The sequence below is a fragment of the Triturus cristatus genome, chromosome 2_2 (assembly GCF_964204655.1).
Source record: "Triturus cristatus chromosome 2_2, aTriCri1.1, whole genome shotgun sequence".
Taxonomy (NCBI): Eukaryota; Metazoa; Chordata; class Amphibia; order Caudata; family Salamandridae; genus Triturus; species Triturus cristatus.
In genome coordinates, this window is record NC_140582.1 from 849,209,081 (window position 1) to 849,236,111 (window position 27,031).

Here is a 27,031-nt window from a genome sequence, read left to right on the forward strand (position 1 = left end):
GAGGCATTACGAAGGGGACAGGAGGAAACATGTGAGTAATGCCTTTGAAGAATCTAGCAACAACAGGGTACTTGAAAAGAGAAGGCTGATCAGGAAGCCGTAAGAAAGCAGAAACAGCTGAAAGATATCCTTTGATGGTGCCCAGATCAGAGCCCTGCTGGGCCAGGGAAAGAAGAAAGAGAAGACCCTCAGAAAGAGGGGTGGAAAGGGGATCCACAGCTGTGCACCATGCCACAAATTTGTTCCACCTGCAGGTGTATAGTGTTTTAGTGGAGGGACGCCTGGCTGCCAGAATGACACCACAGACTTCAGGAGGCAAGTCAAATGGCATTAACTGCCACCGCTCAATCTCCACGCATGGAGGAGAAGGCTGGACAGGTTTGGGTGGAGGACCGTCCCCTGCTGCTGCGACAGAAGGTCCTCCTGAAGAGGCAGTCGAAACGGGGGATCGATTGACAGACTCAGTAGCTCGGGATATCAGTATCTTCGTGTCCAATCCGGAGCCACAAGGATGACTTGGGCCCGGTCGTGCCTGATCTTCTTCAGCACTCTGGGCAGAAGTGGTATAGGCGGAAAGGCGTATAACAGACCGCAACTCCACTCGCGACGAAAAACGTCTCCGAGCGAGTGCCGCTTTGGAAACTCAAATGCGCAGAACTGGTGACATTGCGCGTTCTCTTTGGTGGTGAATATATCTAACTAAGGCTCTCCCCATTGCCGAAAGACGCCTTGTGCCACGTCCGAGTTCAGACGCCATTCGTGATCCACCATGCACCGGCGGCTGAGTTCGTCCGCCCTAGCATTCAGAAAGCCCGCCAGGTGTTGAACCACCAGGGTGATGCCCTGATGTTCCAGCCATGTCCAGAGGCGCAGAGCCTCCTGACAAAGGGTCCATGACCCCACCCCGCCCTGTGGGTTGCAATACCACATGGCGGTGGTGTTGTCTGTGAGCACGGTCCGTGAGCCACCACTGCAACTGTCTTGCAGTGCCCTCCGAGATCAGGACGTGGTCGGACTGGTTGCCATGATGTTGAGCCCACTGGAACTTTAGGTCCCACTGCAGAGCCCGCATCCGCCACCTGGCGTGATGTACCAGCAGGATGCAGGAGGCCATCAGACCCAGCAGCCATATGACCATCCTGACCGAAACTCGGCATAAAGGCTGTAAGATCGGAATCAGAGCCTGAATATCCCGAACCCGCTGTTCGGGAGGATAGACCCAAAACTGCGCCGAGTCCAGAACCGCTCAGATGAAAAGGAGCTTCTGGGAGGGACTCAGATGTGACTTCGGCACGTTGATGGAGAACCCCAGCAAATGCAGGAGGTCGGCCGTAGTCTGGAGGTGGGAGATGACTGCCTGGGGCGAGCCCGCCTTCAACAACCAGTCGTCGAGGTAGGGGAAGACTGGAACCCCTAATCTGCGCAGATGAGCTGCGATCAACGCCATCACTTTCGTGAACACCCGAGGGGCACTGGTGAGGCCGAAGGGGAGCACGGTAAACTGAAAGTGCTCGTGGCCTACCATGATCCGCAGGTAACGCTGGTGGGCCGGCAGGATGGGGATGTGGAAATATGCGTCCTGCAAGTCCAACGCTACCATCCAGTCTCTAGGGTCTAGGGCAGCCAGAACCTGAGCTAAAGTGAGCATCTTGAACTTCTCCTTCTGGAGGAAGGCGTTCACGATCCTGAGGTCCAAGATAGGGCATAGGCCCCCTTTGCCCTTCTTGGGAACCAGAAAGTAGTGGGAGTAACAACCCCGTCCGATTTCTGGGCCAGGAACGCGCTCAATGTCCCCCTTGAGGGCCGAAACTTCCTCCTGCAGAAGTTGCAAGTGATCCCCCGACATGCGGTGGTACTGCGGTGGCATGGCTGGAGGGGTCGCCTCGAAGGGGAGGGAGTAGCCACTTCAGACGATTTGCAGCACCAACCTGTCCGACGTGATGGTACGCCAGTGGAGCAGGTGATGGCGAACTTTGCCTCCCACTGGCGTGGAATGGGCCTGAAAGCTCGGACTAGGATGGTTTTGAGGCAGATGCTGCGGGAGCAGATGTGGACTGACGGGCTCTCTGTCCCCCTGCTATGCCACGGCGGAATCCACGTCCGCGACCGCGTTGAGGCTGGTTCTGCGGCCTGTGGCTGGACGGACGTGTGGGGGCGCCCCTTCCTTGGCCACGAAAGGGGCGAAAAGCAGATGTTTGCGGGTGCAGGGACGAGTGGCCCAAGGACTTGGCCGTAGCCCTGGAGTCCTTAAAGCGCTCCAGTGCACTATCCGCTTTGTCGCCAGAAGGCGACGGCCATCGAAGGGCATGTCCATGAGGGTGCTTTGGACATCCCCTGAAAAATTTGTGGACCTCAGCCAGGCGTGACGACGAATCGCCACAGTCGTCGCAATCGCTCTACCCAGCGAGTCCATGGTGTCAAGTCCACATCGAATGGAGTACCATGCTGCATCCCGCCCCTCAGCAAGAGCCGGGGCCAGCCGTGTCCTGGCCTCCTCCGGACACTGGGGCAGCACGTCCGCCACCGTATCCCACAAGGAATGGGTATAACGGTCCAAAAGGCATGCCGTATTAATGGACTGCAACCCTAAACTGAGGGAGGAAAACAGTTTCTTCCCGAACTGCTCCAACCTTTTGGATTTCCGATCCGGAGGAGCGGACGGGAAGGCGGTCTGGGACGTAGAGGCCTGGATAACCAGACTCTCAGGGGCGGGGTGTACGGACAGAAAGCTGGGGTCGCCCAGAGCAGGGCGGTGGCGCCGGGCCATGTTCCGATCCACAGGAGTGACTGTGGAGGGCTTGGACCAAATGCCCATCAGAACGTCAGTGAGGGTCTCATTGAACTGCAGTAGAGGCTCCGGACAGCTTACTGGCGGTTGAAGCACTTCAGTGAGGAGGTTAGTCCTCACGGCCGCTGCAGGGAGCTCCAGGTGAAGGGCCTCGGCAGCCCTGCGCAGCACCACAGAATAAGTTGCACCCTCCTCCGTAGCCACGGAAGGAGGAGAGATGAAGCCAGTGTCAGGCAAAGTGTCGAGCCCACTGGCATTCCCAGCTCGTCTGCCCAGTCCTGACTTAACTGGCACTGCTGTGCTAGAGGGTCCTCAGACCCCTCCCAGTCCTCCCCTTCAACCGTCTCCTTGTATACAGGTAGAAAGGACGGAGCCGGGCCCGGACCAGGGTTGAAACTAGGGACGGCGTCGTCCGAAGACGCGCCGGGTGCGGCACCATTGGGGTCGGCGCCGGTGGAGGGGTCCTAAGGTCAACCAGCATCGACCGGGTCCAGGCCTGGATCCCACGGGGACCTGCGGAGTTGGGACCGAAATCCACAAAGGCGCCGGGGCCGAAGCCGCCGACTCGCTAGGCCTCCCAGTCGGACCTGCGGGGCCCGGAGGCGCGCTGGCAGGCCTCGACGGTAGAGTGAGACTCCTCATGACCACGAGGATCACTGCCGGATCTCGAGGAGCTTGCGGGACCGCTCCCGTCTAGCCTTCGAGGTCAAGGCCCGGCAGTCGGGGCACGACTTGTCATCATGGTCGGCCCCAAGGCAGTAGAGACACCGACGGTGGGGGTCGGTAACCCACATCAGTCGGTGACCGGCATCACACGGCTTGAACCCGGGCATCTCTACTGGCACCAGGAGTCGAGGTCGACTCGAAAGAATAGACCAAAATAGTCCAAAAAGTTAGTCAAAAAGTGACTAAGGGTATGCTCTTCCCGGATCTGTGCTTACTGGCGTGGAAAAAAGAAGAACTGACGTCAGCGCGCGAGGGCGGCGTCTAAGTACTCCGACAACGTCAACCCGGCGTTCACGGCGTCGATGACGGACGCGGAGTCGCAGACGATGCCTACCGACGCGCAAGGGTTCTGATGACGAAAAATCTTTCCAGATCCAGCCTGACGCCTGGGGATGTTCTAAGGTAAGGAATCTAACTAACGTGTTTCTTTCAGATATGAATTTATGCACGCAGTATATTGCATTGAGTAAAGAGAAGCCATGTCATTTATAAATTATATTTATCATTTGATGTCATTATTTTTACTTCAAATGTCACCTGTAATATATTCAATAGCATGCAAGAGACAAATAATGTACAATTTATATAAGTTCTTGTATGCATAATACCATAAAGTAAACACATATTCATAAAATACAAAATTATTACAAAAACACATTACGTTTATCCATGTTTACGAAATCCAATCACAGCTAGTGCGTGTTTGTAGAAAAAGTGTCCTACAATGTGACCCAAAGGAGGTTACATGTTCTGAGTCAGTGGGAACATTTTTGACCCTCAATTGTGCAGTTCAAATGGTGTTCCAAGGCCATTTTGTGGTCAGAGATATTTCCAAAGGTCCTAGAGGTATCAATACTCTCTTCACCTGTTGGACAGATTACTTCTTTCTTTATTGCAGTACAGAAGACTCCTGGCCACATACTTATACGCCGAGGCATTTGAACCTTCTTGTGGGGCCTGAATATTTTGGGATAAAGGTCTTCTTCAGGGCTGGTTAATACTTCTACAGGACACTATGTGGAAATAAAAGGCAATGGGTTGTTGATCATGTCATTCAATCCGTATTATTTCTAGTAAAAACATCTTTGTGCAGGGGGCATGCCCCATGCCCGGTTGCCCAAAGAACGACTAGATAAGCTCTACCCACTGCCACATCTTGAAAGAGTCCAGGAAAGGCTTATCATCAGGGACGTACCGTTGATCTAGGTGAATTATTCAATCGGGGGCTCCACTTTGTTGTAAATTGAAACAACGATGTGATTAAGCATTTACTAAAGACATTAATCCCCTTCCTCTAGATCATGCTTTCTCTGTTATGTTGACCGAAGTTCGGACTCCATTTTGTATTGTCATGCTTCCACGTGTTCCCCACGAGAAGAGTCCAACCTCTGTGTTAGTTGCTCTTGTAATCTGCCTAGTAACAGTCTATAAATAGCTCTTTTGTCCATCTGGTACATGCCCAGACTTGACCACATCTGTTATCAGTTAGCCTTGCTTGACCATGTTCTCGCGGGCTCAAGGAGTGTGTTAGCTCCGCCCACATATTGATTCAGTATCGAAAATGACCATAAATGGTAATGTTCTTCGGCCTCATGTTGTATCCACCCACTTATGAGCCCCTCTATTGTGTATAAAAGGGGACCATGTACGTAAGTTCTTTGTGCTACTCTATGCAATACTGAAGAGTGTTGTGTGGATTGTAGGACCACCCTTAAGGGTTAATAAAATGCTGTCTTTATACTTTGCAGTTTCCGTGCCAACTTCCTCATAGATTCCATTACAGGAGAGCGAACCCTTGTGTCCTGCGGGCCTAGCTGGGGCCTGTACTCATCAATTGGCGCCCGTCACGTGGGGCTCATCGGCGACTCGGATGCTCGAAGGACTGGTCGCGACGAAGGTGAGGAATTTGGCCAGTGACGTGATCACTGCCAGCGGCGTCTTAGCCCTGGCATCCCGAGGTTTTTCTTCCTTCCCTTCCGAGCTGACCGTCTGGGTGGCGCCGGTCCTCGACTGAGACCTCTTCTGTCGGTCCTGCCGTGAAAGCCGTTTGGGCGATTTTGGAGCTTGGCAGTTGGAATCTGGACTCTTGATTGGTAAGAACCGTTGTACGGTACTTGCTCCGAGTTTTTTTTGAAGCCTGGTCTGGCTATTTGAGTTTGATTTGTGATGACTAGTCATATTTTGTATTTGTCTTTGTGAAAATATATGCGTTGCAACACATATAGGCAGGTAATGTGGAGAGATTTCTCCGGAGCTGTGTAACCTTGAACGGCGCAACGATTAAGTGCCCTTTTCTTTATAATATTGCATATTTTGCATTATTTCTGAGCATGCCTGCTTTTAGCGCACTCCGTAAGTGGTGTTGCTGCTTTGGAAACCGGTTGAACCTCGAGGAATCTGCTCCGGCTCCCCCAGAGGGGACTCCTAATAGGGATATGTATGTGAAGCATGGTCTTTCTTCCATAATGTACAGCACAGTATGGAGGAAATATACTAAGAAAGATCCTGAGTTGCGCTGGCCTTTGTATGGATCGATGATATACGTAAGATTGAGTATGTGGAACAGTGTATGTGTAAACGGCGTGCTCGGCAGGATATGTTTGAGTGTGTGCGGTTGTGGGTGAAGGAAGTGCGTGAGCGAGAGAAGCGTGAGAAAGCGCTGTTTGATAAAGAACAACGGAAGAGTGATCATGTGCGAGCACAGGAAACGAGGCGTCGGGAGGACAAAGAACAAACGGAGAGACAAGAGAAAGAGCATAGGCTGCAAGTCTCGGGTCAATATGCTGTTCGGCAGCCACTTTATCCTGTCCTTAATAATATTGATGATGATTTTTATTTACTAGATCGCTCTCCGCCCCCTTATGTGGGCGCATCTGCTCCAAGGCCACAAGATTCTGACCCGGTTCCGGGTAAGGTAGATACGCGGTCCATGCTGTCGGCTGAGCAAATGGCTGAGCTTCGGCAAGTTTCCTTCCGTGCACTTAAGGGCAAGGTGTCCCTGGATGAATTGTTCCATACTTGGGGGCCGTGGCAGGAGAGAGAGAAATTGTATTTTTTGGGTCACTTTGCTGATGAAGTGACTGCTGCTTACCGGAAATATTCCAGTGTTTTTGAGCCTGATGATGTGACATTGGATGCTAAAGCATTGCATAATGGTGTTTTCTCTCCCTCTAAGGCTCCTGACACGGCTCGGCGGCTGTTCGCTTTGCGGGACGCGGTGCTGGCCCTTAAAGGAAAAGCGCGCCAACAAGCAGGGGATGTGAAGCAGTCGGATCCGTGTACAGCAGAAGGCCACTCATCCACCTCCCAGTCAGATAAGGATGGCATAGTGCATGTTAAACCAATGCGAGAGGCGGCGCCTTTGTATGTTCCTCCTAAAGGAGCGGGGACTAGCTCGGACATTACCTCCGCCGATGCTAAGGGATATTTTGTGTATAATTGGGTTTATACTCCTTGGCATAGAACTGATGTTATGGCCTTAAAGAATGCGTTGCCTGATCCCCGCAAGAATCCAGCGGCCTTCTACGAAGAAGTCGAGGGGGCCTTGAATTCTTGCGTTATGACCTTAGCAGATATAGACCTGTTCTTTGGCCTTATTCTACCACCGGATATGTGGCGATCTGTCCGAAAGGTAGATGATATAGTTGCCTTTAAGGCTCGGTGGTCTGACCTTGAGGATGAGGATAGGGAACGGAAGCCCGCGCAGAAACCACCCCAGAGTATCTTAGACCTCCCTGCTGCTATTCTGACTAAGTTGAAGACAATTATCCCCCCTAAAAAGATTGACTGGAATATGTTAGCTTCATGTAAACAGAAAGTTGACGAGTCAGTTGCGGACTTCTTTACGCGTTTCGAGGAGACGTTTCATGATTTTAGTGGCCAGTCGCTTACTGATGATACGGGTCGCCACCTTTTTGCGGATAAATATGTGGCTAATCTGCTGCCGGCAGTTGCGACCCGTTTAAAAGCGAGCGAAAGTTCTTGGTCTTCCGCAACACCGACGGCCCTCCTGACTATCGCCCAGTATTATGAGCGTCAGGAGCAAGAAGCAAAGGGCCAGGAGGAAAAGAAATCGAAGGATTTAAAAACAAAGGTGATGTTGGCACAAGTATATGGCCCGCCCCGACGGGGTAGTAATAGAGGTAGGGGAGGATTTTATGGTCCTCCCTCGGGCCGATCTGATTTGAATAGGAACCAATGTGCGTATTGTAAGCAATCGGGTCATTGGGCTAGGGACTGCCCGGTGTTGCATGCTTCGCGTCAGGGGCATACTCAGGGTGGCCCGCGAGGTAGAGGGGGTTTCTCGAACTTTAGAGGGAATTCTAACGAACAGGCTCGTTTTGACTCTGCTGGGCAGCACCGAGATAGATCAAATGTTTTCGATCGCCAGCATCAGTATCAAGTGTCGGGGATTGACCGATCGGGGTACCATGATTCTCAGCATGCATAGGAATGCGTTGGATGGGGGTTAGAATCAGTTGAGGTGCCGGTCGATCAGAAGGGTCCTTATGTATCGGCTGAGGTTTTGGGCTCTACTGATCAGTTCCTAGTGGATACAGGAGCGACACGTAGTGCGCTGTCTAAGCAATTGGTTCCGGGGGCTCCCCCATCCGGCTTAATGGTCACATCGGTAGGGTTTGACGGTACACTCTCCCGAAGCCCTCTTTCGCAGCCCCTCATGTTTAAGGTCGATTCCTTTTCTGCACCCTGTCCGTTTCTGCTTGCCCCATACACACCGGACAACATTATGGGCCTTGATATGTTAAAGCACTTTAGGGCTACGATCCGCTGTTCCCCTGCTGGTGTGCGGGTAATATTGAATGACAATTACCCCCGGTCTGAACGGATGTGTGTGATGTCAGAGGATGCGCTGTTAGCTACCCTCCCTCGTGCTTTGTGGGCAACGTCGGATACTGATGTGGGACAAATGGTGATTCCACCGGTCCACATTAGTGTCCAGGAGGGGGCGGTGTTACCACGCCTCCCACAGTACCGTATTTCCCAGGAGGGCGAGGAGGCTCTCATACAGATAGTGCAGGATTTGATGGCGGTAGGGGTAGTGGAGGAAGTTCCCTACAACATCTGTAACAGTCCGATTCTTCCCATACTGAAAAAGGACACGGATGCCAGAGTTTATCGGTTTATAATTGATTTGAGAGAAGTAAACAAGATCGTGATACCTCAGTACCCAGTGGTTTCCGATATCACGACGTTGCTTACTTTGGTCCCGCCTACGGCGACTATGTTCTCAGTGATCGATTTGAAGAATGCCTTCTTTTCCATTCCCATTCACCCGGATAGCCGATATCTTTTTGGGTTTACATTAAATAATAGATCTTATCGTTTTTGTAGGATCCCCCAGGGCTACACAGAAAGCCCTAGCATTTACAGTCAGGCTTTGAAAAGACAATTGGATTCCTTTGTTCTGCTCGAGGGGGTCGCCCTCATTCAATATGTCGATGACATCTTGCTGGCGGCTGACACCCTGGAGTTGTGTGAAAAAAGTACGTTATCCTTACTTTCCTTTTTAGCATCCCACAATCATAAGGTATCTAGGAAGAAGTTGCAATTCTGTAGACCAAAGGTGACTTATTTGGGTCACCTTTTGTCTAAGGAGGGACGTGCACTCACACCGGATCGTATCCAAGTAATTTTGGACACACCGAGACCGTCCACGCAGAAGGACGTGCGTGCATTTTTGGGTCTTGTTTCTTTTTGTAGACAATGGATATTGGGGTTCTCACATATAGCTAAACCATTGTTAGCCCTCTTGACAAAGGACACGCCTATCCCAATCCCTTGGTCAGATGAGTGTGATACTGCTTTTCAGCAACTACGACAGGCCCTTTGTTCAGCACCAGTGTTAGGGACCCCTGATTATGCAAAACCCTTTTCGTTGTATGTGCATGAGAAAGATGGATGTGCATTGTCAGTTTTAGTGCAGATGCACGGCGATAAGCAGCGCCCTTGTGCATATTTTTCGGCTGTACTTGATCCTGTCGCCCGAGCATTACCAGGGTGTTTTCGCTCGGTTGCGGCGACAGCTGTGTCAATACGCCAAAGTGAGGGAATTGTGTTATCCCATAAGCTGTTGGTATTAGTCCCCCATGCTGTTGATGCCCTGCTTAATCAAACGAAGACGCAGCATTTGACCAGTGCCCATTTAACGGGATATGAGTTGACGCTTTTGGCTCCTCATATTACGTTGAAAAGGTGCGTAACGTTAAACCCGGCAACATTGTTGCCATACCCCGAAACCCAGCCTGAGGCGCGGAGAGCACATGATTGTATTCTCGTGACTGAGGAACAAACAAAGGGTCGTATTGATCTCCAGGATACGCCCTTTCCAGATGTAGATGGAGAACTGTGGGTGGACGGATCATGTCTGAAGCTACCAGATGGTACGACTTCAGCAGCGTATGCAATTACCACGTTGCAAACGATAGTGGAGACTGCACGCATACCACAGAAATCAGCTCAAGCAGCGGAACTGATAGCATTAACATGAGCATGTGAGCTCAGTACAGGATTGTGTGTGAATGTTTATACAGATAGCCGCTATGCCTTCGGAGTAGCGCATGACTTCGGCCTACTCTGGAAGGAGAGAGGGTTTTTAACGTCACATGGAGTACAGATAATGCATGGAGAGTTAGTTCACAATCTTTTAACTGCATTGACATACCCAAAGAAAATTGCCATCGTTAAGTGTAGCGCCCATAGGAAAGTAGTTGACAAAGTTGGAGAAGGGAATGCGTTGGCAGATCGAGTAGCACGGGAAACTGCGATGCAGCCCGGTGCTACTGCTATGTATGTAGTAAAGTCACAGGTGGAAAGATGGCATGATGCGAAGGAGGAAGTGCGGGAAATGCAAAGGGCCGCTTCTGACAAAGAGCGGGAACAATGGGCTAGTGAGGGAGAACTGGATGACGAGGGCTGCTGGAGAAATAAGCAGATGGATAGATGGAAATTACCCACGGCTTTTGTACAACCTATGGTTCAGATGGCACATGGGCTAGCACATGTTGGAGCTTCCGCAATTGTAAAATTGCTTACCCAAGTCTGGGAGCATCCAGAGATTGCTAGCACTGCAAAGAGGGTGGTGCAGACTTGTATGATCTGCTTGAGGTATAACCCAGGAAAGGGTACTCGAACTCCAGCAGGAGGATTCGTGACACCCACTGCACCCTTCGAGGTTTTGCAGATGGATTACATCCAGCTTGAGCGCTGTAACAATTTGAAGTATGTTCTAGTAGTGGTTTGCGCCTTCAGTAAATGGGTTGAAGCGTACCCTACGAAAGACAATACTGCAATGACTACTGCGAAGCTGCTGTTGAAAGAGTTCTTCCCTCGATATGGCGTCTGTAGACTTCTGTGGAGTGATAATGGGCCTCACTTTGTAGCGGATGTTATAAAGTATGTCTTGAAGGGCCTGGGCATCACCCAGAAGTTTCACGCGGTATTCCACCCTCAGTCTGCGGGACTAGTCGAGAAGTATAATGGTACACTGAAGCTCAAGATCGCTAAAATTCAAGCTTCGACGTCTTTGACTTGGCCAGATGCTCTACCACTGGCGTTATTGTCAATTAGATCGGTACCACACTCTCGAACTGGCCTTACGCCGTACGAGATTGTCTTTGGACGCCCAATGAATATTTGGGGTCCACCAAAACCTAAAGCTGTGTATGATGTACCTTGTGTAATGATGAACGATTATCTGGCACAGTTAACGGATAACTTGGTTTCTATTCATCAACAGGTCCGAGAGGCGCTCCCTGATCGGTCCACCGGTGAAGGACATGGTCTTCGACCTGGTGACCACGTGATGGTGAAAATATTTGACAGAACAAACAGCTTGGAACCGAGATGGGTGGGTCCTGAGCAGGTCCTCCTCGCAACGAGGACGGCTGTGCGAGTCTCCAACAGAAAGAATTGGATCCATTCCCTGCACTGTAGGAAGGTGCCGCCCGGATTGGTGGAACCTGCCGTGCTGACCGATCAACGAGAAATCTTGGCTGCAGAGACAGGCCGTGCTGCGGAGCCAAACGCCACTGAGGAGCTCTTTCCGGACCACGCGACTCCTGGAGGAAGGCGATATCATCTTCGACCAAGGAAGTGAGTTCTCCAGTACCGGGACATACTGTCAGAACGGCCCTTGGGTTAGTGAAACGGAGAGCCGATGAGGCAAGGGGGGGGGATCAGCCCTGCATTAGTGTAGCGACACCCGTCTTGGCCCGCTGGTGAAGAAATCGACCGCTGCCCAAGGGGAAGAGTTCTGACAGACTTTTAGTTTCAGGAAGATATTGGGTTTTTATTTTTTGACATGGAGAAAAAGAAAATCTTTTGTGCATTAGGGTTCATGTTGACAGTAGCTATTGTTGGGATAACCACATGGTTTGTGGAGGATGTAACTCCCGCTCGGAAAATACTTGTGTTGACAACTCCGGTGCCTGAGGAGCACTACTTTTATACATTACCGTATCAAGAGTTGAAGCATCGACAGTCTTATTTGAATAACACTTTCATCCAGATGTTGCATCATACCCACGTTGCTACGAACGCTACGAACTGTTGGATATGTGGGATGATGCCAGCCCATCAGAAGAAAGGAGGAACGCCATTTATACCACTTCCTTTCTCTCATAATGGCTCTTGTAGAGCATGGTATACTTTGCTTTTTGCCACTCGGAAACCGACAGTGGGACGATTGCTCTTCAGACTCAATAAAGAATGTCACCAAGATAAGAATGGGTATCCGCAAGCGAATGGGACAATTTGGGAGTGGGAAGAGTACCGACCAGACAATGAATCCATTCCCTACATCTTCACGAACACAAGAGACACTGTGGGAAAGGACAAATTTGTGATTCAAGTAGCACAAGCCCAAGCGGACCTGTGTGTCCAGAGTGTGGGTTTTATTCCTGTTGGTGTTAGTGATTGTATTACTGTTCTGAACATTGATGGGTTGAACAATAGTACCTTTTTAGCCTCCCATAATACGTACTTTGTGTGTGGAAATAAAGGTTATTACCGTCTGCCGGCTGGGTGGTCTGGGGTATGCTATGTATCATTTCTATTACCTCCTGTATTCCTAGCACCCGCATCTTATCATAAGGATCTGAAATTATTGAATAATGTGACTGTAAATAGGTATAAACGTACTTTATCAATTGATGATGTAGATCAGACTGATACCAGTCTGCAACAGTATATTGATTTTAACTTAGGATTGTTTTTCTTTGTTGGAGCTGCCCTGAACAGTAGGAAGGTCCGAAGATTAACAAGAGTGGTAGAGGCTGTGACAAATCAGACTGCTGCTGCTCTTGGGAATCTTACGGAGGAATTGCAAATTACTAGAATTGTTGCACTGCAGAATCGTATGGTATTAGACGTTATGCTAGCTGACAGAGGAGGAGCATGTAAAATTATTGGAAGTAGCTGTTGTGTGTTTATCCCTGATCATACGCCATCAGTTTATAATGCCATCAACAAACTACATAAAATTGCAGCTGAAATCCATACAGAAAACGGCACTTGGTCCTTTTCTGGATGGTTTTGGGCATTAATTACTGCCTGGGGATGGAAGGTTTTAACTGGTCTCTGCATTATTGTAGCAGTTCTGTTTTCGTGCTGTATCTGTGTTCAATGTGGTCCCTTGCTCTGCTCCCTATGCGTATCATTCTGTATCCCTGATAAGAAAGCTATTGCCGATGTTGCTCACCAGAAACGTCTAGCTAAAGAAGTTGAAGAAATGATGACAATTGACATATATGATGATTAATCTAATAAACCGGATGTCTTCAGTAAATGCTGAAAGGGTCGTCTGTTGTAAATTGAAACAACGATGTGATTAAGCATTTACTAAAGACATTAATCCCCTTCCTCTAGATCATGCTTCCAGTTCGGACTCCATTTTGTATTGTCATGCTTCCACGTGTTTCCCACGAGAAGAGTCCAACCTCTGTGTTAGTTGCTCTTGTAATCTGCCTAGTAACAGTCTATAAATAGCTCTTTTGTCCATCTGGTACATGCCCAGACTTGACCACATCTGTTATCAGTTAGCCTTGCTTGACCATGTTCTCGCGGGCTCAAGGAGTGTGTTAGCTCCGCCCACATATTGATTCAGTATCGAAAATGACCATAAATGGTAATGTTCTTCGGCCTCATGTTGTATCCACCCACTTATGAGCCCCTCTATTGTGTATAAAAGGGGACCATGTACGTAAGTTCTTTGTGCTACTCTATGCAATACTGAAGAGTGTTGTGTGGATTGTAGGACCACCCTTAAGGGTTAATAAAATGCTGTCTTTATACTTTGCAGTTTCCGTGCCAACTTCCTCATAGATTCCATTACAGGAGAGCGAACCCTTGTGTCCTGCGGGCCTAGCTGGGGCCTGTACTCATCAACTTCTTAAGTAGTGTATTGTGGGCCTGGCGTAGAACTGCCTGCGTTTATTCGCATAAATGAAAACAAGCTGGCAAAGATGCAAAAAGTGAATATTAGACTCGACAGTGACTCTGTTGAGCCGACACCATTATTTATAACTGTGCTTTATCCGTGTGTGTATACATACACAGGCTCGCATGCCTGTTACTTTGAAATGCGTTTGGCGGCCCGTCTTGATCCGAGGGTTCATTGAAGTGAAGCCTTGGATACATGAGCTACCCTATGGTTTGAATAGCACCTTATATGAGAGTAATTACATTGATCTAGACATCGAATGGACTATAAGCATGACAGAGCCCAAAATCTTGAGTTTCAGGAAAGAAGAGATAGAAGTGCTTCTTAGAAGACCATCCACACTCAATATTGGGAGTAGTATACAAAGCATAGGTCAAGAGACTGAGGTTGGCATAATCACCAGATTGAAGTAAAAGCACATTAGGACTGCACTACATGGGGAGGTACTACTGGAGCACCTTAGAGCTGGTACTAGTCCATTAGGACTCCAAGTAAAAACAAACCCCGTTATATTTGTGGATGTCCCTGAACACATTGGTGATTTCAGCCATACTGGAACTAAATGCTCATGCAATTGGATGTTTTTATCAATCAAGACAGCCAAGAGACTCAGGAAAAAAGAGCTTGAACTAATTAAAGAACTAGAAAAGGCACGTCTGACTAACACAGCAGTTGAAAATGCCAGAGCACTATGTGTCTTCAAGTCATCATTGTTTTTCTTAAATATTGCTGTATCTTTCTCTAGTTTGCATAGTAGTGCTCAGTCGGAAGGGCACCGAATCGTGTTCGGCCAGAAAAACTACGAGCCGTACGTGTGTTTTCCGGCCGACTTGTACAGCTGTACGAGCGAGCAAGTACGATGCGAGCTACATGAAATTCACCGACCGAGTCGTTTCCGGGTCCGAACCGCTCCGTACGTCCCGGTTGGAAGCTAACCGTGGCGTGCAATGGATGCGATTTACAACTGAGCCAGTACGATGCACGCGTCAGACAGCCTGTGCGAGCCGGAGTGTCCGGCTCGCAAAAGCTCCCGGAGTCTGACTTTGGGGGTCAGCGTCGGACCCCCTGACACCCGCAGCCCTACGACTCAGACACGGGGGAGACCTATGGGTCTCCCCAACACAGGCATGTACGGTGCGGGTGGCACCGACGCGTACCCACTGTAGGGGGCGCACGTGTTCGAGACGTACCCATTCAGTCAATGGGAGCCCATGTACGCGTCGTACGACCGGCTCCCATTGACTTCTATGGGAGTCCGACCGAACCGAGTCCGACAGCATACGTGCGCATCGTACTCGCTCGGTCGGACTGCAGGGGTCCGGCTCGGTCGGAAAACACTCCGGATCCGACTCGGTCGGAGTGCTTTCCGACCCGGATCGGAATCGGCCCCATAGTGTCCTGTAGAAGTATAGCACCAGCTCTGAAGAAGACCTTCATTAAAAAATATTCAGGCCCCACAAGAAGGTCAAAATGCGTCAAAGTATAAGACTTCGTGATCAGGAGTCTTCCATACTACAATAAAGAAAGACGTAATCTATACAACAGGCGAAGAGAGTATTGATACCTCTAGGACCTTTGGAAAGATCTCCAGCCCTGTAGTACTGTTTGGACTGTTTGGACTGCACAATTGAGTGTCAAAACATGTCCCCACTAACTTAGAACATGTAACCTCCTTTGAGTTACTCTGTAGGATATTTTTTCTACAAACACACACTAGCTATGATTAGATTTGGTAAACACATAAATGTAATATGTGTTTGTAATAATTTTGCTTTTTATGAATATATGTTTACTTTATGGTATTGTGCATTCAAGGATTTATATAAATTGTACATTATTTGTCTCTAGCACGCTATTGAATGTATTACAGGTGCTGTTTGAAGAAAAAATAATGACAGCAAATGATAAATATAATTTATATATGACATGTCTTCTCTTTACCCTATGCAATATAGTGGGTGCCTAAATTCATTTTAATAACAGGCATGAGGTAGCTGGGTGATTGAGCACAAAGTTTAGAAATGCATAATGGTCATACATAACAATTATAGATACAGTCAAACGATGTATCTCTGCTTAAGGAAAATAAGATCGATGTTATAGGGGGTACCCATATGTTCTTCAAACATGTCTTTATCCCAGCCCCCTAGGTCCAGAACAAGATTTTGCGTCAGAAATATCAAGACCAGAGCACTGGTGGCTCTGATATGGACTGGAGGTATCGAGCTCCCTACTGCAGCCTCCTGTGGCCGCGCTCACCAACCTTTTCTCGTACCGCTGTTTGCGGAAGGAGACACGAGAGGGCGGGGACAGACAGTGGCTTAGGAGCAGTAGGCCACCATCGCTATAGGGTGGGAAGTAATTTAATTATAATTATTTCATTTTGAATTATTTTATTGATAATTATGTAAATTCTACAATTATTTTACATTTTTATTAATATTTTTAGTGTTTGTTGTGGTTTTTGTAGGGGAAAGTCCGTGAAGGAAATTAATCATAACTAATAATTAATGGTAATTATTAATAATTATTTACTTGATAATCATGTCAACTGGGTTATATATGAGGTGCGGGTTGTGTTTGTAGGGGTTAAGGGTGGGAAGTTAATTCAATATAATTAATGTATTATTATTTAACTGTTAATTTATAATTACTTATGTAAATTATGTAATTAAGATTTTTTAATATATATTAGGTGGCGTTGTTTATAGGTATAAAGGGTCGGAAGTTAATTGAATATAATTATTTTATTCCTAATTACTATTCATTGGTTAATTAATAATTATGTAAAATTTGTAATTATTATAATTTTAAGATATATTTTAGGTGTAGGTGTATAGGAAAGGAAGTTATTTAAGTAGTAATAAACATAAAAATAGTTATTTATTGTTTTTAAAAAAATGCTTTTTATTATGTTATATGTTAATTGTGTTATGCTTTTTAATTGATTGTAAACAACATATTTGTTGGTTGTTATAGTTGTGAAAATATTGTGTGGTATTTAACTAGTTTATTATTTGTTTTAATTTAAAATGTTTATTAAACATTGTAATAAATATATATTTTTTAATTATATATTTTAGATCTAAACATTTATATTTGTTGTTATTTAATGTAGTTGTTAAAATATTTTATTTGTTTGAATTGAACTACTCTCTCTTTACTGTTGCATAGAATGGATTGGGAATAGTAAATGTTACCCCTCCTGAGTCCAACCCGTTCTCTACTGTTGCACAGACTGGCGGGGCAATAGTAAATGTTTCCCCTCCTGAGTCCAACCCTTTCCCTACTGATGCACCGACTGGAGTGGGAACAGTAAATGTTACCCCTCCTGAGTCCAACCTTTTCCCTACAGTTGCACCGACTGGAGTGGGATGGGAGTAGTGCATTTTACCCCTCCACAATCTAACACTTTCCCTACTGTTGCGCAGAGAGGAGTGGGAATAGTAAATGTTACTCCTCCTGAGTCTAACGCTTTTTCTAATGTTGCACTGACTGGAGTGGTAATAGTAGATTTTACCCCTACGCAATCCAACACCTTACCTACTGTTGCAGTGACTGGAGTGGGAATAGTAATTTGTACCCCTCCTGAGTCCAACGCTTTCGCTACTGTTGCAGAGATTGAAGAGGGTATATATTTTTCCTATAATTTTAGAGTTTTGTTTATATTGTTTAGATTTATATTATTATGATTTTTCTGTGTATTTAACATTATATTATTTTTATTTATTAATATTTGTATGTGTAATATATTTTTAGTAAAATGTAACTTTTTATTGTTTACTTTTTATGTGTAACTAAATTGATATATTTTTGAGACTTTTTCCAGTTTATTTGTTACAGTGTGTAATTTATTGTGTGTATGTACACAAACACACACACATATATATGTAAAATATATATATATAGCTCTACACACATATGTATAGATATATGTATATAATTTTTTTAATGCTTACAAAAAATTAGTCAATTGCAACACATTATAATTATTTTAAAAATAGTTTTAAATTATATATTTTTAAATAAACATGCACACAAATATGAGTTTTTTTAAATAAGCATAACATTTATATATCATTTTAAATTATTTAAATATATTTAATTTACACTATATTGTTTAATGGTAATATATTTAATGTTTACTATGTTCAACTAAGTGTATAATAAAAAACTATATTTTTTTGTTCGATATTAGTGTATAACAATTTTCTTTTTGTTATTTACATTAAGTATAGGCTAATGATATTTTTGTGCTCGATATTTTTTGACACAATATTTATGTTCCACAATATTTGTGGTTTTGATATGTTGTCAGTGAACCGTGGAAAGTATTGCACTGTGGGGGGCATTTACTATTACCATTCCAAACTTGGCCACAATGGGTGAAAATTCTGGCCTCTGGTGGGTACTAATGTACAATTCCAACTCCTAACTTAACCACATTCTGAAAGTTTTGGACTTTGGAGGGTAATTGGGGGGTTCCGATTTACTATTTCCACTCCAAACTTAAATGCACTGTGAAAAGTGTTGGACTTTGGGGTTTCAGCTTTATTATTCTCACTCCACATCTAACCACACTAGAGAAAGCGCTAGACTTTGAGAGGAGGGGGTTACAATTTACTATTCCAGCTCCAATCTTAACCACAGTGGGCAAAGTAATGGACTTTGGTAGCGAGAGAAAGTTTAAAATGTAATATTCTGACTCCAAACTCTGGGAAAAGTGTTACTCTATGGTGCTTTCAGATTTAATATTTTCACTCCAAACTTAATACTGGGGACAGTGTTGCACTTAGGGAACATTATATTTAGAGGAAATTGTGTATACTATCCCCACTTCAACATTAAAGACTTTGGGGAAGTTGTTGAACTGCGATGTTTTAATTTACTATTCCCACTCCAAATCCAATGACATTGAGGAAAGTGTTGGACTTTTCCGAGTTAAAATGTGCTATTTTAACTCCAAACTTGACAGGGCATACAGCTGGAGCTGGTTTTGGGGGGGCATGGTGGAGGTGGCAGAGCAGCTAACTCCGGCTGAAGCGCAGTGGAGGAGGCAGATGGTCTCATGGTAGACAAGGTGGAAATGGTGGCTTGGGTGGTCTACGCAGAGAACCAATGGGAGAATACAACTAGGGCTGCTGGAAGATCAGCATTTGTAAAGTCTCTATCATCGGCTGGCAACTGGTACTAGTGTTACTGTACCTTGGTTGATAAGGTAGATAAGGTGGATTAAAGCTCCTCGGATGACCTTCGGATGCAAATTTCTGGGGTTTATAGGCCTCACAGTCCTGGTGGTCCTCTTCTTTCTAATAAGTCACACCCCACATTCACAGAAGTAGAATGGGAGGTTGATCATTTTCCCACCAATCTGTCAAATCCTGGAATGACCTTCCCCAACACATCAGGGCCTCCTCCTCAATTCTTGAGTCCGCAAGAAACTGAAGATCTGGCTTTTCAATTAGTCTTCCTGCGGGACCATTGTGGCTGCCTATACAAAGTCCAGCCTCTCCACGTGCCTAAACTCACCTACTCAGTGCCTGGATACCCTCACAGGTGACAACCATTGCTCTATCAACCCACCATACATTACATTATGTACATTACATAGTCTCCTCTTTGCATTCGGGGACATAGTGCACATCTAGCTGTGTAGGGCTATAAGCTGTGTCAGACGCTTGTTCTTTGTCGTTGACGCAAGCCTCAAGCTCAGAATCCAAGATATGTGCTAGCAGGTGATTAAAAACCGAATATCCAAAAACTAATGCTGGAAGAGGCATTTCTGATGTTGATGGCGTCATTACTGATATGGTGGAATTGAGGTGGTGTTTGACGTAGTACTCGTCTTCCATTAAGGTGTCACTGGGGTTGTTGTTGATGTTTATTAGGTACCCGTTGATGGTGTTGTCATTGACAACAGACTGACCGTCTATGGTAGTGTGGTCAAAGAGATCAACTTGAACGTTGACAATGGGATGCTTCCAGAAAAGTTTGTTGGGCTGGTGTGGTGATCGTCAACAGGATTGTCGTCAATGATGAAAAGGTCTTTGTAGGTTTTTTTTATTTATTTATTTATTATTATTTTTTTTTTTGTCCTCATTTGCCAAACCCACAATGATGGACAGGCCGACCACCCCACTCGTACACAGATTAATGTAGTGGTGGCCTACCAACTCCAACATCCGAGGGGCTTTCACCAACTCCATCTAGGCATGTTACAGCCTGCAGGACCATTAGTGGACCAAGACAAACAAAAGCCCGGTCCAGGGAGTGTTCAAGGCATAATCATAGGACCCGGGAAAAAAAAAAAAAAAAGAAAAAAAAAAAAACCCCGGACACTATCGCCATTCGATCAGCAAATTCCAAAAAGTTAGATTGTGTTTACTGCATGATCTATTAAGGTCCGCTCTAGATGTTTCGTATAGAGATGAAAGCCACCCTGAATGTAATGGGGCTGTTTTCTCCGTCCAGTGAATACAGATTTGTCTTCTGGCCAATAGCATTGCATAGAAGAGGAAGGACCGTGCCTTGCCAATGATGTTGCGTTTAAACTAAGGGTAAACCCAAAAAGTCGCTGGGACCTGGGTATCAAAACAGTAGAAAGGAAATGGTCCCAGAACAAAGGTGCTTGTAAAAGCCTAAACAGAATCAACAATAATGAAAAATACAACAATGAAATAGCATCCAAGTGTTATTTAATCACACCTAGATGGGAACATATTAATGTAGAAAAAGATTCACAATATTCAATCAGTGCGGGGTGCCACGGGGTAAGGGAAGGGAGTGATGGATTGGGTAGGGTAATAGGATAAGTGACATGAAAAAACTTTTAATACTCGTACAAATCAATTGTTTGGCACGCGATATTGTGCCAATTAATCAGTATGAAATCCATTCACAGAGGAGAATAGATGATTTGACAAAAACCATATACGATCAAAGGAAACCAGTGCACATTGCACTATTGTCGGTATTGGCAAAGTCTTATGTCGACGTTTCGACCCCAAAGCATAGGTAGGCGACTGAGGTCCTTACTGGCGGGGTCTTCCTCAGGACAAACAGAATGGTGGAGCAGAAGGGGAAGGCACCTGAAGAGACATTGGGTAAGTATTAAAAACTGTGTCGAGTCCCAACTGAATTAACTTAGGGAGACTGGGTGAGCGAGAGCATCGCCATAGTTACCATATTAGAAACAGGGCATCTATTCACTTGGAACGTTCGCGTCCGGGGGCGCAGGGCCTGGTGGGCTCCGAGGACTGTAGGGGGTGGAGTTCACCTGTAATGAATTTAAGGTGTCATTGTAACCATCCATGAGCGGGTTGAATGGATTGGAATTCATTCAGAACAAAAATGAATAAGTCTCACTTACTGGTGATGATCAAATCAACGAGGAGGTATTATTTTAATCCAACATCACACGCCGTGAGAGACATCGGTGTGACAAGTGAAATTAATCACGGAGGAGGGCGACCTCTATGGATAAAATGGAAAAGAGTACTGATTTAAAAACAGATGGAAATCCCAACCTAGAGGATATTCAGCTAAGGACCTAGTACCCTAATTTGTCAACAAAAACAACGATTGAATAGGGGGAAAGTCCGCACCTTGGTAAGTGGTGGGACATAGACTGTATCGGTATTGCTGTACATTAATGAAAGTGATGACAGGAGGTTAGAAACTGTCTATCTAGAGAATACAAGTATGATGGAGTCGAATCGTATCCAGTATCACAGTAGAATACACTTCGACAAAGCCGGTATGCATTTTCGTGAAGGAGTTAAAAAGCTAAGCAACCGAGTGTGGAAAATGATGCCACGCATTGCTAAGTTGCTCGTAGCATGAGGGAAACAAGTTAAACAGAACAGACGTTCCCATACCTTAAGCGGCTGCCATGACCTGTCGTGCTCGCGGTTTCAAACAAAGCACTGGACCCGTTGGGAGAATTCACTGATAAGGACACGCCGTGCGCCGCGTGACGTTCAACCGGGCGCAGCAGCTCGATGCTAGCGGCGTCGGTGTAGTAGAAGAAAGACACCGTGAGTAGTTCTATGGGGAAGGAGGCAAAGAGCTCGTTGATCCATCTTGGCGACATAAGCGAAATGATGGACATTAGTTCCGAGCACTCCAATAAAATAAATTAAAGTCAGAGGCTAGATGGATGGTTACACATTAGTTGAGAGTGTATTAAAAAGGTCTCGATTGAGGCTTCTTGCGTAAATGAAGCAAATCAGTTCATGGGCATGAGGGGACAAAAGGTGAGCAAACCTGCAGGGGGTACATCACAATTGATCAGGCAAATATGTAATTACAGACAAAGATGAAAGAAACATATTCGAGCAAACAGAAGACCTTTGCATTGATTTTAAACACACACGACGGCGTATGTGATTAATCATGGACCTGTTATACCATTGACAGTAAACAGAGTGTTATCATGGATAGGCATAGCATTTGGAACATAAATGTAGCATAGATGAATGACATGTCTCAAAATAATTAAACAGCTAAATACATTAAAGGTTCCATTCACAACAGAAGCGACCTAACAGCTGGATGGATCGAGATACAGTGGCCAGCTAATTTCAGTTCCCTAGAGTGGCTAGTTGGGCATTACTCGGATCCTGTTCGTTCAGACCCATGTTGACAGTGTCAAAGCGAATCATCCATTTGGACTCCCTAATGGTGAGAATAGAGGATATATTGCCACCCCTAGGGCCCAGTTCAGTCTTCTCCACCACAATCCATTGCATTTGCTCGGGGCTGTGTCCTAGTTGATTAAAATGTTCAACTAGAGGTGCTCCGATCACACTGCATCTTATTCTGCTTTGGTGCTGTAGAATTCTCGCCTTGATTTTTTGTTGTGTTTGGCCAATATATAATTGGCCACAGGGGCAAAGGATCCCATAGATGACGTTAGTCGAATTACAATTGGTGTGTGAATGTAAAGTGATGGTTTGATGTTTATAGACAAACTTTTTAGATTGAATTGTAGTTGGGCATGCCTTACACGATCCGCACTTGAAATGACCTGTAACGGGTGGTAGTTTCGAAATTGAGTGGATAGTTGGTACAACCGGGTCCTCAAGGAAAGAATGTACCACATGGTCCTTGATGCTCATGGCTTTTCTGAAGGAATGCATAGGTAAATTCAGTTGATTGATCTCAGTTGATACAATACCCCAATGTTTGTTAATTATCTTTTTCACGGCATTGCTTCTAGTTGAGAACGTTGTCACACATATCATCTTGTTGCTCGTTGGTGATGTAGCAGGGTCTTTAGCTATGAGCAATTCATCACGTGGGTTGTACCAGGCCCTCTTCTGGGCCCTCTTAACCAAACGCTTCGGATAGCCCCTGGCAATTAGTCTGGCATTCAGGTCCTCCGACTCTGTCATGTAGTCCACTCGCTTAGTGCAGTTCCTGCGGATCCGCAGGAACTGACCTACTGGGAGATTATCACGTAAGCCACGTGGGTGGTAACTACTGTACCTCAGCAGGGAATTCCGTTCAGTTGGCTTTCTGTATAGGGTGGTGAAAAGTTTGGCATCTTCGCTGAATATTTTCAAATCAAGAAATGGTATCTCCTGTGTGTTGGATTGAATGGTAAACTGGATGTCTTGGTCACATCGGTTAAGCCACTCATGGAACAAATTAAGTTGGAGTATATCGCCATTCCAGATCATCAATATATCATCGATATATCTCTTCCATAGATTGATGTGTCCAGAGAAGGGGTTGTTGTAGAGGACGAAACGCTTTTCAAAATTGTCCATATACAGGATCGCCAGGTCTGGGGCAAAGGCAGCCCCCATCGCCACTCCTTTCGTCTGTACGTAGTACTTTCCTTGGAAGTAAAAGAAATTCTTCCTCATAGCAATAGTCAAGAGGGCTATAATGAAGTCAGTAGGTACCCTCATCGGTGCTGGTCTGGAGTTCAAGACTTCTCTCATGGCAATAGAATATGTTTCTTTCATCTTTGTCTGTAATTACATATTTGCCTGATCAATTGTGATGTACCCCCTGCAGGTTTGCTCACCTTTTGTCCCCTCATGCCCATGAACTGATTTGCTTCATTTACGCAAGAAGCCTCAATCGAGACCTTTTTAATACACTCTCAACTAATGTGTAACCATCCATCTAGCCTCTGACTTTAATTTATTTTATTGGAGTGCTCGGAACTAATGTCCATCATTTCGCTTATGTCGCCAAGATGGATCAACGAGCTCTTTGCCTCCTTCCCCATAGAACTACTCACGGTGTCTTTCTTCTACTACACCGACGCCGCTAGCATCGAGCTGCTGCGCCCGGTTGAACGTCACGCAGCGCACGGCGTGTCCTTATCAGTGAATTCTCCCAACGGGTCCAGTGCTTTGTTTGAAACCGCGAGCACGACAGGTCATGGCAGCCGCTTAAGGTATGGGAACGTCTGTTCTGTTTAACTTGTTTCCCTCATGCTACGAGCAACTTAGCAATGCGTGGCATCATTTTCCACACTCGGTTGCTTAGCTTTTTAACTCCTTCACGAAAATGCATACCGGCTTTGCCGAAGTGTATTCTACTGTGATACTGGATACGATTCGACTCCATCATACTTGTATTCTCTAGATAGACAGTTTCTAACCTCCTGTCATCACTTTCATTAATGTACAGCAATACCGATACAGTCTATGTCCCACCACTTACCAAGGTGCGGACTTTCCCCCTATTCAATCGTTGTTTTTGTTGACAAATTAGGGTACTAGGTCCTTAGCTGAATATCCTCTAGGTTGGGATTTCCATCTGTTTTTAAATCAGTACTCTTTTCCATTTTATCCATAGAGGTCGCCCTCCTCCGTGATTAATTTCACTTGTCACACCGATGTCTCTCACGGCGTGTGATGTTGGATTAAAATAATACCTCCTCGTTGATTTGATCATCACCAGTAAGTGAGACTTATTCATTTTTGTTCTGAATGAATTCCAATCCATTCAACCCGCTCATGGATGGTTACAATGACACCTTAAATTCATTACAGGTGAACTCCACCCCCTACAGTCCTCGGAGCCCACCAGGCCCTGCGCCCCCGGACGCGAACGTTCCAAGTGAATAGATGCCCTGTTTCTAATATGGTAACTATGGCGATGCTCTCGCTCACCCAGTCTCCCTAAGTTAATTCAGTTGGGACTCGACACAGTTTTTAATACTTACCCAATGTCTCTTCAGGTGCCTTCCCCTTCTGCTCCACCATTCTGTTTGTCCTGAGGAAGACCCCGCCAGTAAGGACCTCAGTCGCCTACCTATGCTTTGGGGTCGAAACGTCGACATAAGACTTTGCCAATACCGACAATAGTGCAATGTGTACTGGTTTCCTTTGATCGTATATGGTTTTTGTCAAATCATCTATTCTCCTCTGTGAATGGATTTCATACTGATTAATTGGCACAATATCGCGTGCCAAACAATTGATTTGTACGAGTATTAAAAGTTTTTTCATGTCACTTATCCTATTACCCTACCCAATCCATCACTCCCTTCCCTTACCCCGTGGCACCCCGCACTGATTGAATATTGTGAATCTTTTTCTACATTAATATGTTCCCATCTAGGTGTGATTAAATAACACTTGGATGCTATTTCATTGTTGTATTTTTCATTATTGTTGATTCTGTTTAGGCTTTTACAAGCACCTTTGTTCTGGGACCATTTCCTTTCTACTGTTGCCAATGATGTTGTCATCCAAACCAAAGATGACAAGTGGTAGGGTTATTGACAAGGATACGTTTAATATGGAATTTAGGGTGTTCTTCACTTCTTCCCAAAAGCCGGCGATGACCGGGCAGTCCAAGAACATATGTACATCGCAGGCCTCGCTGTAATTACATTTGTTGCACTTTTTATCTGGGAGAAATTTGGAGAGTCTCAGCGGGGTTATATATGCACGATGTACTGAAAATAGATGATTTCGTTTTAGCCATGATGGTTTTACAATTTTATGAAGTAAATCAAAGGATTTTAGCCAGAGCTCTTCACAATGTAGGCCAGACACCCCCCCCCATAGCTGGTCTGGGAGAAGAAACTCTCCATCACTTTCCTCCATCAACTGCCAATACCATTTGGCTACTTCTTTACCTCCCGATGGAAATTCCACTAGTTGTTGCTCTAGGATGCTTGCCTTCCCTAGGTGAGGGTCTGTACGAATTTGGGATCTAGCCCAACTTTCCAATTGAATGAATTTGAATCTGGAAAGTCCGGGCCCTACACATTCATATAGTTGGGGCCAAGCTATTAATGCCCCTTCCTTAAATAGCTGACCCCATCTCCTGATACCAGCTTGTTGTATTATAGAAGACAGACTATCCTTCAGACATAGAGGGAGGCCCGGCGAGTCCCAGATTGGGGAAAAATCCGAATAGTAAGACAGCCCTAGTCTCTTCCTAATGCTGAACCAGGTTTTAGCCCATGAGTGTAGAATTTTTAGCTTGATTTTTTTGAAGAATTTCTGGCTCCCAAATTTGAACAAAAACCCCTCTGCCGACAAATTCACCCCCATTAACATTGCTTTGTATATCGACCCAGGTTGAAGATTAGATGGCATTTTTAAAAGCATCCTGGAATGTGCCAACAGGAATGCCCAGGCGTAATACAGTAGATCTGGCAAGGCGAGCCCACCCTTCTCCCTTCTTCTCCTCAACTTCTTCCAAGCTATTCTGGTTGATTTATAGTTCCATATGAAGGAGTTTATTTCTTGTTGACATTTTTCAATTAATTTGGGATCAAATGCCAGAGGGATCGCATTAAAAATAAACGTAAATTTAGGGAGAATGGACATTTTTACCAGGTTCACCCTACCCGTTATAGAAAGTGACAGATGAGACCAAGATTTTAAAAGTTTTTTAGTCTCGATATATATTCTATTTAGATTGGTTTGTCCTATACTGTCCATTTCTTGAGTAATTCTTATGCCAAGATATCGCATAGATGTGGAAATATTTACCCCCAGCTGTATATCCGGTAAGTTCCAGACCATTATTTCGCTCTTACTGGAGTTTATGTCGTAACCGGAGATAAGACCAAACTC

General features: G+C 45.6%; 1 protein-coding gene across 3 annotated transcripts in view; it reads right to left on the minus strand.

Moving 5' to 3' along the window:
* Nucleotides 1–27,031, minus strand: part of NSUN7 (NOP2/Sun RNA methyltransferase family member 7) — a 1,257,082-nt gene that overhangs the window by 263,676 nt on the left and 966,375 nt on the right. The window lies entirely within an intron of this gene.